Below are 12,566 nucleotides of genomic sequence, written 5' to 3'. Positions count from 1 at the left end.
CCACCTATACATAAAGAGTCAGAATTAAACAGAAGAAGGATATAGGGGGAGCAAATGTTAATAAACACAAGTAGGACAAATTCTTACTGTCTGTCATTGGTATCGGTACAGCAGAAAATTACTAATTGTTTTGATTAGAATGAAAATAACAATTAAATTTCAGAAGGAAATACGTTCATCTGGAAATCAAGACTGTTTATCATTATTTTCCATTGAATTTGATTTATTATAATGTTTTTAGCATCTAATTTACCATGTAGTGAGTTAGCTACTATTTTCACAGACGTTAACAGCATTAAAGGAACACATAGGCCATGATTAAATCTAAACCACGTAGGAACCAAATTCTGAATTTTGGCTCCTAGTCCATTTACAGTTAAAAGCACTTAGCATAAGAGCCTGAAGGACTGGATCCAAATGATAACATGTTAAATAAGTAGAAATACACATTCGAGGATATTCTAATTCCATTAAAATCAGCCTGAAGAAAGAACGCATTATGCTCTGAAATACGACCTTTAATTAATTGTTTTCTCTAAGTAATTTTTTTCTTGGGTCAACATGCTATAATGCTTTTTATAATGCTCCCATAAGCCAACTAAATATTCTGATAAATATTTAACATTGAACAAGAACTCTGTAAAGGTTTAAATCACTACACTAGTACCACTTAATCACTTAGGAAGGATCTACATAGTAATAAATACCTGCAAAGTTATTTTGAGAGGTTTTATTCAATTTCAAAAGTAGTTGCTTCAGAGGATTTCTGGGAAATACTTATTATATTTGTTAGAAGAATGCAATCTGCTCCTCTATGACCAATTATTTGTGGCACATTTCATGAGAATGACATTCAAGGAGACATTTTCTGAGAAAAATGGCAAGATGAGGCAGGAAATGTTCTTTCTGATATCAGACAGTTGGTCTCTTATCTCTCAGCTTTGGCATTTATTTAAAGTCGTATCACCAGATCAATGTCAGGTCAGTTGCAGCTAAATTGGTTGAAGCAGAGACAGTCATTAAAGGGATGCATTCCATAAAGAGAAATCCAATTATCTTCTGCATTAGAGAAATCAAATTCATTTTCTGGTTTGTTTCAAGGACAGTCACTGTGGAAAACAGCTTATGGGAGAAAAGTACTCAGCATCAACACAATGCAAACAACTCTTTGGACAAAAACACTCCCACCCTTCTCCCCCCAAAAAAAGGTGCTAGAATTATTTTGGAAAAAGAAACAAAATAATAAACTTTAATTTAATTTTCACAACTTAATAATCCAGAATCACAGAATCGCAGATGTTGGAAAGGACCTCTGGAGATCCTCTAGTCCAAACCCTTGCTAAAGCAGGCTCCCTTCAGTAGGTTGCACAGGAAAGTGCACTGGTGAGTCTTGAGTATTTCCAGAGAAGGAGAATACACAAGTTCTCTAGGCAGCCTGTGCCAGTGCTCCGTCACTCTCACAGTAAAGAAGCTCTTCCTTATGTTCAGATGGAACTTCTTATATTCCAGTTTTCACCCGCGGCTCCTTGATGTGTCCCTGGGCACCGCTGAAAAGAGCCTAGCTGTAACTGTTAGGAATTTGTAAAAGTTGATAAGATTCCTTATCAGTCTTCTCCAGGCTGAACAGTCACAGGTCTCTCTGCCTTCCTTCATAAGGGAAAAAGATGCTCCAGACCCCTAATCATCTTTGTAGCTCTCTGCTGGACACTCTCTAGACATCCCCTGTCTTTCTTGAATTGAGAAGTCCAGAACTGGACACATGACTCTAGATGTGGCCTCACCAGGGCAGAGTAGAGGTCTTGATCTGCTGGTGGTGTTCAATTTAATATACCCCATGATACCACTGGCCTTCCTGGGCACATGAGCACATGGCTATCTCATGGTCACTCTGTTGTCCACCAGGACCCCAAAGTCCTTCTCTGCAGAGAAATTTTCCATAAAAATAAGAGAATTGTGTGGTTTGGTGATTTTAGATTTTGTTTTCTTTCTGTATTTCAAAATGCAATTACTGGCCAGTAAACTTTTCTTTCTGTCTTGCTGTATAGTATTTGAAAACACTGCTGATACTCGGGAATAGAAAACAACTGATCACCTCAGTAATTCTATGTACCCATGCACCTCACATAATCAAGATAAATCAGCGAATCAATTTACAAAGTAATCACGCAATACATTTTTCTTTCTTGAAGAGTGGAGATGTAATATTATTGTGTAAACAACTAACTACACTGACTCGATTCAGAAAGAAATGGACCCTATTATAATGACTGTATATTGTTTCACTTTAGTGTCTCATGAGAGAAATGGCTAAACTGCATAGAAATGCAGAAAGCTTCATAATACACATTCACTGACTTTTTAAGATATAAATGCCACAGAAAAATATTTTCCTTAAAAGAATAAGTATGCCTTGCACTGCTTTGTCATCTTAAATTTCATTTCACCAAATAAAAACATGAATTTATTAACTATTCATAACTTTCATTTCACATTAACTGTGGAAATAACGTATAATGTTATCATTAAGCTACGAGCAAAATGTTATGATTCACAGCTTTTGTTACAGAAAATTAAATAGTTTCCTTTTAATATGATATACTACAGTTATTAGAAAAATGGTATCATATCATATAAAAGAGAGAAAATGAGATTCAAAGTCATGTTCAGAGCATGTAACTTACACAGGCTACAAAAGCAGAAAGCAAAATTCTAAAAACTTCAGAAAAGCAAACGTCCAGAAAAACAAACACAAACAAACAAACAAAAAGCAGTAAGAGATTTGAGGTACCTGAGCTACACTCAGTGGAACATCAAGATACTGTAAGGATTATAAATCTAGTCCTTCCAAGTCGTTTCTCTTAGAGCATATTGCTCAGGACGCTCTGCGCACAAACCCTACATCTCTCTTCCATAGACAATCCTTTCCAGAAGAGACAATGCCTGCAGTGGGAGTTTAGGAGAAGCTCAAGTATCTTTTCAATTAATAAGCTAGCTGCAAGTGCCTGTTTCTTTCTTTTTTTTTTTTTAAAGACCTAATACTTTGGCCATGCCTTCAAAATACCTTCCAAATCCTTCATTAGTAGGAGCTATGCTGTGATCCTCAGAGCACTAATAATTCCTAGAAAACTAAAGTGCATAGGCTGCCTGCCAAGGTGTTTCCATATGCCAAATTGTATTGTAGAAACAAATATAAAAGTACATCAAATAGTTCCATAGTAGCACTTCTCCATATAAGCAACGGAACAAACTGTATCTTGAAAGATGAAAAGATGCTGGACAAGCTCTCAAGGATGCGATGTGTTCTATGCCACAACATTCCGTAAGTAATACTGACAGTCAGTGGAGGATTTTCATTGCTTTATTGACAGTTTTATAAATTGTCAAAATAGGAGAGCAACCCTCCAGAAATTAACCAAACTTAACAGAATATAGAGGCGGCCAAGATCCACAAGGAAAGCCTGGAAATACAAAACTCTGGTGAATTCTGAAATCTTTTTTTTTTTAAATTATTTTTTTCCCCAGTAATGAGCAATGCAAGGAATAACGGCCAATAGAACCACAACATCTTGTAACAATAAACATGTTGTTCATGAGCAACTACTCAGCCTGGAGGGCAAAACTTCATCGTGCTATTGCTGGAAAATGAAGTAGCTTGAGTAAGTTTTCATTTGGCAAAATTAGTCACAAGCAAGAGAAAAGGTAGATGCACGGAAAAAAAATCTGAGTTCTAAGCAATGCTTCAAGACAGCAGCTTTTACCTTTGGCATATTACATATCTTTCTCCTAATTATGCATTTCTACCACCATCAAGTATGAGACTCAAGTTTTCTAAGTGTTAATTTATTTCTATTTCTAGAAGCTTCAAATTTTCAAAATCTCTTGTTTAAATCATATTCATCTTCAAAAGTAACATTAAACTATTTAATTTGAAACAGCCTTGAAGTAGCTCATGAGTAGCACTTTCCCACTCATCCCAAACTGTTTAAACAAGAAACGTATTGCTTTCAGTCTTTCAGCAGAGAAACAACTGATAGGGCAAGAATGACAATGCACTGATGGCAGAACGGCATGGTGTATGGGCACATTGCATGGTTTCATGGAGCAGACACTTCCCATTGGTACTTTTGATAATAACTCAGCAGTGCTTATGAGCCTCTGAAAAGTAAGCGTTGTTTTTTGTTTCTTCGTTTTCTGGCTGGTGTGGCTAAGCCAGGTTAAAGTAAGAACATTTAGTGAAGTCTAAGCGTGAAGTCAATGAGAACTAATGTGTGTACCATGGAGTGTGTGCAGTTGTTCCATTTCCTTTGCTTTGCAGCTCTGTGCTTTTACATAAAAGTTATATATAGGTGGCCCAGTATCTACACATCAATTCTTTATTATATCACAGTTTTCACTACATCATGGCAACCATACACAAAATCAGGGATACATTTAGTATTCAGTCACTAAAAGCTTCACTCCACCATTTTGGGATTCATCCTCTTTGAGATACTTAAAAATTGCAGAGTTGTTCACTTGATGTGCAAAGTAACCTATATGAAAGATGCTTTTATGCTTCTATTAGCTGGACGTTAGGGAGAGAACTGTCTATTGTGGATCATGGCTCAACACTTTCATGACTAACACACCAATAATACGAAATGTATTATTTAATTATGAAATTCTTTTGGCATATGAGCAGAAGTGTCAAAAACTTTGATACATATCCCTCAGAAATAACTGTTAATTTATTTTAATCTACTCTGTTGCATTTTGGAACACACAAATGTGTAACTGTTTGAAAACTAATGCAACAAATATTTATACTAAGTCTTACTGATCTATGAAGGGAAGATATTTCTCAAGCTAAATATTTTTGGCTGCAAACACATAGTCAGATTTTAAAATAGTTTTGTCTACTTTTACATTTTTAAATGCTCTTAATGTAGATTCATTGCTACCCTGAAAACAATCAAGCTTATTTCTCCTGCATTTTAATTGAAAGAAATTCTTCTTATATTGGCACTTGCAAAACAACAGCAATCACAGACACAAAATATGGCCCCTTCAATCTACTCTTTGTTTTCTCAGTTTAGTCAAAGCTAGCACATTGTTCTTGCCTTAACAAACACACTGTTCTAATAATAGATAAATCCTGAAAAACGCCATTAATTGTCTGTCACAATTCACTAATCAATATGAATGATACATAATACTGTGATACAATTCTCAAGCTTCCAGAACAGACCCCGGTATTATTTTCTGCATTTGACTATTTTCCACCACTGTTTACAGCACTGCCCTTATGAGCTGTGTCACATCTGAATTATTCCCCCGATCCACAGCATTTGCACACACACTGTCTTACATCTGCTTTTTGCTTCTGCAAAATAAATAAATAAATAAATAAATAAATAAATAAATAAATAAATCTCTGCTACACCAACCCATTTCCTACCATGTGTCAAATCCCTTCTGTGCACACAAATCACTGAATATATACAACAAAATACTAGGTGCCATGTGGCAAACACCTGCTGTTTATATAGCCATTGATACCATGATTCAGCAGATATTTATTCTTGTTTTAGCACTCCTTATTAGTGTTACAAATGCACAAGCAGAGATTTGGGATATATTACAGGCAATATGTGAGACATAAAGCCATGCCATAATTTTTATCACTGCATTCAGCTCTGTTCCATCTTTGGCTGACATGGCAGGAAAGCTTTCTTTCTTTCCTTTAGGAGCTTGGTGGCTTTGTTCAAGGCAAGAGATAGAAGTCATGCCAGGTCTGGCACACATCTAGAGTGATAAGAATATTTTTTATATTCAGTGAAAAGAAAAAGGCATTTATGGAGTGCAATCATTGCAAGGAAGTTGGACTAGATGGCCTTTATAGATCCCCTCCAGAAGAATTCTATGATTCTATGATTCTACATTCACACATCCTATGTCTAAGAGTTTTGTGCCTTCATCGGGCTGATCTGGGAAAACAAACCTAGAGAATTCAAGTTCTTTTGAAAGGTCCTGTAGAGGAATAAGCACGGCTGAAGGATTCTGGAGAATGGACAAGTCATATAACAAAAGAATGACACACAAAATGGTGATCCCAGAGAAGCTGTGGATGCCCCACCCCTGGAAGGACTCAAGGCCAGGTTGGATGGGGCTCTGGGAAGCCTGACCTAGTGAGGGTTTGGAGCTGGATGGGCTTTAAGGTCTCTTCCAACCCAAGTCTTTCTATAACTAATTCTGTGATTCCCTGAATTCAGTGAGCAACCAACAAGCAAAACACCAACAGAAGGTTCAAAATGTGTTCACTCTGAAAGGGCCTTTATATGGAAAATGCAAATAGTATTTTTAAAGTAAGGATGAGACCCTGAATGTTTTGGAATATTGCAGAAATGCAAGCATTTATTTCAAAACTACAACAATGTACAGGTTTTAGTCTCCCAGCTATATAGCCATATAGGTGACTGTTTCAGCACATATGAAACTATACACCAAATGGTGATACACAGTAATTAAGATGTGATTCATTCCTTGAGACTAAGTCTTCATCTTGGAAAAATTTTAATGTCTGAATATGCCAGCAAGTCATAGACAAGAAGCTCAACTGACCCATCTCATAAAGGACACAAAGGTTAGAAAGCTCACTATCAGCATCAATAGAACAATAAGAAAAATCTGGTTTAATTTAGCTTAGATACAACATAGATGCTGAGCTATTTTGGCTAGATTGCCAGCCACTCTGAATGCATCCACAAGGAGTACTTATGTCTCTAAAGATAGCCTTCCTGGACTGTGACAACAGGAGGCTTACCAGAGTGCCTGCTGTGCAGTGTGCTACAAGCCTAAGCATATATATAAAGAACGTCACTTCCTGAGACATGGAAGTGCCCCTTGCAAAAACATATTCAAAAGAGAATCACATTTATTTCTAGTATACCTTCTTTCAACATCTCCATTTAACAGTTTTCTCTGTGAGACTTGCATGCATTCATATGCTGTAACACATGGACCACTAAGTACTGCTCTTGGGCACTGGCATCAATTGTATTTGTATTGTGATACTCTCAGAGACAGAAATTCACTGTTAGATTTGTACACCATCAGTGCAACTTTTCCTATGTAATCTGTGTTTGCATGTGCCAGAAGGTATCATTTACCGTTCTGACAGCTGTGGTTTCAAAGTTCTTGCTCTTCAGATAAAAGTATCCATAAATGACAACAAATATGTCACTTGGTGTCTTTTCACGTGGCTCTCCATTTCACACAAAGTATATTAATTATTAACAGTTATTAATTTAATCATATTTGTTGAGCTAGTGGATAAGAGCCAGTGGCTGGAAAGCTGCCTGATGGAAGGGGACCTTGGTGCACTGATGGACAGTCAGTTGAATGTGAGCCAGCAGTGTGACCAGGTGGCCGGAGTTTAAAAACTGTGTTTTGAAAGACTTTCTATCAAATACGCATTGGGATTTGATCCAGCAAGCAGCTCAGCACCACACAGCTTTTCATTTAGTCCTTCAGAGAGGGATGGGGAGAAAACTGGAAAGTGGTAAAACTTGAGATATAGACAGTTTAACAGGACTGATAAGAAAGGGAAAGTATTATTTTATACACCATTATATTAAGTTGCATTATTATATTACACTTCACTCTTCAGCATGATGTCATATGGTATGGGACATCCTTATGGCTAGTTAAGATCATCTGTCCTTGTTCTGTCCATCCCAGCAACCTGTGACTCCCAACCCCATCGCTGCCAGGGCACTGTGAGAAGTGGAGAAGTGCTTGGATCTGTGCAGCACTGCTCAGCAAGAAATAAAACATCAGTGTGTGCCTGCTGTGCAGTGTGCTACAAGCCTAAGCATATATATAAAGAACGTCACTTCCTGAGACATGGAAGTGCCCCTTGCAAAAACATATTCAAAAGAGAGTCACATTTATTTCTAGTATACCTTCTTTCAACATCTGGATTTTGGCTCCTAAATCCAAAACATGGCACTATACTAGATGCAATGAAGAAAATTAACCTTATCTCAGTTGAAACCAGGATAACATGCTGCCTTGAAATTAATTAGAAGACAGACAAAGAAAATTCCAAACTTAGGCTTTCAGATAAAATTGTTGCTACTGCAGATTCAAGACAATATCTTACAATTTTTTGGCAATGCTGAATCATGCTATCTTTTTGTACAATAAGCACAAAGACGTAAAGATGGTTGCCAAATGTTAATGGGTACAATTGAAAATGATTCAGGCACCTCTTTGGGAAGAATAGTGAAGACACACACCAGATAATGGTTTATGAAGAATTCTTATGTACTATTAGGGTTGATAGAGGGTATTTTGGAAAAGGAAGAACAGCAAGACGAGAGCTGAGAGAAACTGCTTTAACTCCAGAGATAGGATTTTACTCTTCTGCATTGCTGCTGGCTCTACAGCCAGTTTGGTTGCAAGTAGATGCAGGTTGGAGGATTGCTAGAAATGATTGTTAGCAACACTGCTTTCTTGCTTCCTCTTGGCTATAAGTCCTTAACTAAAATGCTGCTATCTGAGCATAGGAAGAATTTTGTGGCTTTGTTGCTTCAGCTCAGTAATGCATGAAAAAATGCCAGAACCTCTCAGCAGACAGGAAATTCAAAGGCAATGGAAAGAAATTTCTTCCACTGTTCAAGCATATTTGAACGCACAACCTTTACCATACGGTTGTTACTCCACCATATCATAAAGTAAGTCTGTGTCCAGGCCATACTTTCATTTGAAATTGAGTTTCTCTCACATAAACAAAGAATCAAGATTATTCTCAGCTTTTTTTCTTGACATCAAAGGCAAGCTATCCATCTGTAAATGTTCATCCCATGAGGAAGCAGGATTGATATCATTTAGAAGAAAGCAAATAACACTAGATCACGCTTGTACAGTTACTTGCCATTTGTTTGACATGCTTATTTTTTATCCACTGTCTAAACACAAAGCCATGTGAAGTCAGCTAATGGTCACTCATTAAAATGTACTTTTCCCTTATTTATATTCATAAAACACACCGTACAGCAAACCAACAGATTCTTTAAAAAAGAACAAAGGAGAAAAATCTCAAGGATATCAACTTTACATGAAAGAGAAAGTTGTTTTTTTGTAAGTTCAGTTGATACAAATTAAAATATGCTACCTTATCAACATGGTATAAAGCAGGCTTCTTTTAAAATCAGATTCCCTTTTGAAGAACATTTTTTGGTCAATTATTACTTCTTATATGGATAGTTCTCAAATCTGAACCATACTGTGTGCACAGCTGATACGGTACAATCTTTGCTCTACAGCTGGTCTTGTTTGTCATCTCAGCTTACTTGATTAAGCATTTTAAACAGCGTTTTGCATAAATTGTGCACCTTCTCTTGGAAATCGCCTGGCTGGCATTTAATTGAAAACCAGTTGACTTCTCAACATCTTATTCGGCTTTGTCCATTTCTCATTCCACAACTTTTGAAAGGTTTACAATCAGTATCTTAATTCATTCTTTCTGTACAAAACAATAATGAATTCTCTCTCTCCAATCCTTTCAAAATAATGTACTATCAGTGTTGGTAAGCAGCTTCCAGGGATGCTGGTAAGCTTCTTTACATTTAGCTTATTGTTTTGGAGGATAACAGAACAGTTTTCTTTTGTTATAATCTTTGACCTCAGCTTCTAACTGATACTAAAAGCTTGTTGTAAGCGTTGCATTTATCCCTTCTCTTCTGAGTGTTTTACTAAGTCACTCCCTTCCTTCAGTCAGATTGGGTATTTGGTGGTATTTTTTTAGATTCCTCTTTCTCTGAGTTTTCAAGAAATTGAATGTAGATTATATTTACATGCCTGAATTAGCTGTACAATTTAAAATCACATTTAATTAATCCTGTCTATACTTACGGATGTTTCCCTTATAATGTTATAATAATCTATTTGGGCTTTTCTGAACAAACCATTTGGCTGGGCTCCAGCTCTTTGCTCTGCTCTCTTAGCACAAAGAGTGAAAAAACACAATTTGGAAAAATCTAAGGCTGCCCAAATCACACTGTGATTGTACAGTCTAGATTTTTTTTTCTTGATAAAATAAACAAAAATCCCTACTATGTCTAAGCATAAACAGAAGGACTTAAAAAAAAAAATAAATCTATGCCTTCCAGTTGTAAAGAGAAGGTAGAAATTAAAATATCAGTGTTATCACACAACTGAAGGTTCTCCAGGGGAGTAAGAAAATAATCTCATTTTACCTGGGAAAAAATAAAGATGTTATATTTATGAAATATCCATTACTGCAATACTAGTTAAGTAAATGTATGGTTACAGATCATTTATATATTTGGTTTTATTACCTCTATAAAATATATATCACGCCAAAGATGGGTTATGGCTTTAAACCAGTCCCTCTCACACTTTTGTTTCATTGTCTCAGAATTCTCATTGGTAATCATAGTTCTTTGCTCAGAAGAATCCACTTTAAAATTACTAAGTCCAGGACTGAGCAGCATGATTATATGAGAACACTGTGACGTTGTACCTGGCAACTCTGTTCTACCTTCAGTTTGAATGACAGTGCATAGAATGACTAAGTTAGTACCAATATGCTTGCATTTTAATCTAGGTACGTATTAACCTAACTACTGACCTAACTGCTATCTAGGAGAGTTAACACGGCAAACTTCAAAACCAAACAACAAATATAAGCGCTGATGATCTGTCTTACTATAACAGCTAAACATGGAATATGTATTCTCTGATTCATCTTCACATAAATAGGAAACTCAAGAAAATGTCAGTTTTTGTTGGCTGAAAAACCAGAATAGAGTTTTCCATGTTTGCTTACATAAACTCATAAACATAAATATAGACATGCTCGTAACATGGTAATATCCGTACATTTTTTATGAAAAATACACATCTGTGAATATTGGTGAAAATGTTTTATAACAGATGAAGAATGAAATGTGATTGAAGTTACAGTTCAGCTGAAGTTGGTATAACCTTAGGTTTAGTATGAAGCATTTCTCACGAAAAATCATAGTACTTAGAGGCATTTTTAGTCTGTAATCACAGAATGGCCTGGGTTGAAAAGGACCGCAGTGATCATTGAGTTTCAACCCCCCTGCTATGTGCAGAGTTGCCAACCACCAGACCAGGCTGCCCAGAGCCACATCCAGCCTGGCCTTGAATGCCTCCAGGGATGGGGCATCCATAACGTCCTTGGGCAACCTGTTCCAGTGCATCACCACCCTGTGTGTGAAAAACTTCCTCCTAATATCTAACCTACACCTCCCCTGTCTCAGTTTAAAACCATTCCGCTTTGTCCTATCACTATCCACTCCTCATAAACAGTCACTGAACCATAATAGGACCTCCTGAGTCCCACTCAAGAAAAACCAAGGTTTAGTAAAGACCTTTATCAGCTTTGAAAAATACACTGATTTGTGATGGGAAAATGAAACAAGAAAATAGTCACTCAGAACTGAGATGTTCTGAAAAAAAAGAGTGATCTTGATAGAAGACAGCGAGAGAGAAGTGTGGAAATGATATGATGCTAAAAATGAGAGCATGAGGTTGAAATAAAGTCACTAAACAGGCATACTAACATATAATGGTGAAAGATTACAGATCAGTTTCAAAACTAAAATGTATACGTTTATGCTTCCTTGACACTTATAGGTAGATTATCCCGACTATTTTAAGACATATTTGAATATTACCTAGGACATCTCAGATCCAAAATCAGCCCCTAAAGTGTTCAGAAGATAATCCAAACATCTCTTCACATGGGATTTTAACTCACAAGACAAGAATCAAGTCAAGACAGAATAAAGAGCTTCTGGAAGCAGAAAGTTCGAGTCTAAAATCCCAGTGTTAGAGAGCACTATGGAGTCAGGCAGAAAACAGATGCTATCTAAAGTTCTTAATTATGAAAGTACATATAATAAAATTTTAGTTTTTAGATCTTACACTTTCTTGATTAATGAAGATACTTTAGAAATAAAAAAATACAGAGCTATCATGAACCTCTTCAATATCTGCTAGAGAAGCAATGGGGTAACTGTTTAGTAATTCATTAGCTTTACTATCTCATTTCAGATAGTCCAGAGGAACCCTGATAAACACAAAAGGTGGGACCTTGTGAACCTAATGATGTTCAACAATGCAATGTGCAAGGTTTTGCACTGGGTTGAGGCAAACATGTAGATATGTATACAGACAGGGAGAAAAACTCCTTGGGAACAGCCCTGCTGAGAAGGACTTAGGGGTTCTAGTTGAAGAAAAATGTAACGTGAGCCAGCAGTGTGCACTTGCAGCCCAGAAAGCCAATGGTTCCTGGGTTCCATAAGAAGAGGGGTGATTGTCCCCCTCTACTCTGCTCTCATGAGGCCCCAGGTGGAGTACCGCGTGCAAGTCTTGGGCCGCCAACACAGGAAAGATGTGGAGCTTTTGGAGTTGTATCTTCACCAAGTACAGACTCAGTCCATGAAACTGTGGGTTCCAACAATGTAGGATGCAAATCTGAAGAATAGTTGAATCCTGTGTTGTAAAGCTGTCCTTGGCTTTACAAAACA

The 12,566-nt window shown here is 36.8% G+C and overlaps 1 protein-coding gene across 3 annotated transcripts in view; it reads right to left on the bottom strand.

The window, feature by feature from the left end:
- The window catches only part of TMEM117 (transmembrane protein 117), a 202,033-nt gene that overhangs the window by 72,603 nt on the left and 116,864 nt on the right, over positions 1–12,566 (bottom strand). The gene's annotated exons all lie outside the window — the stretch shown is intronic.

Source organism: Meleagris gallopavo, chromosome 1 (genome assembly GCF_905368555.1).
Source record: "Meleagris gallopavo chromosome 1, MGAL_WU_HG_1.1, whole genome shotgun sequence".
Taxonomy (NCBI): domain Eukaryota; kingdom Metazoa; phylum Chordata; class Aves; order Galliformes; family Phasianidae; genus Meleagris; species Meleagris gallopavo.
This window is presented reverse-complemented; position numbering and strand designations above follow the sequence as displayed.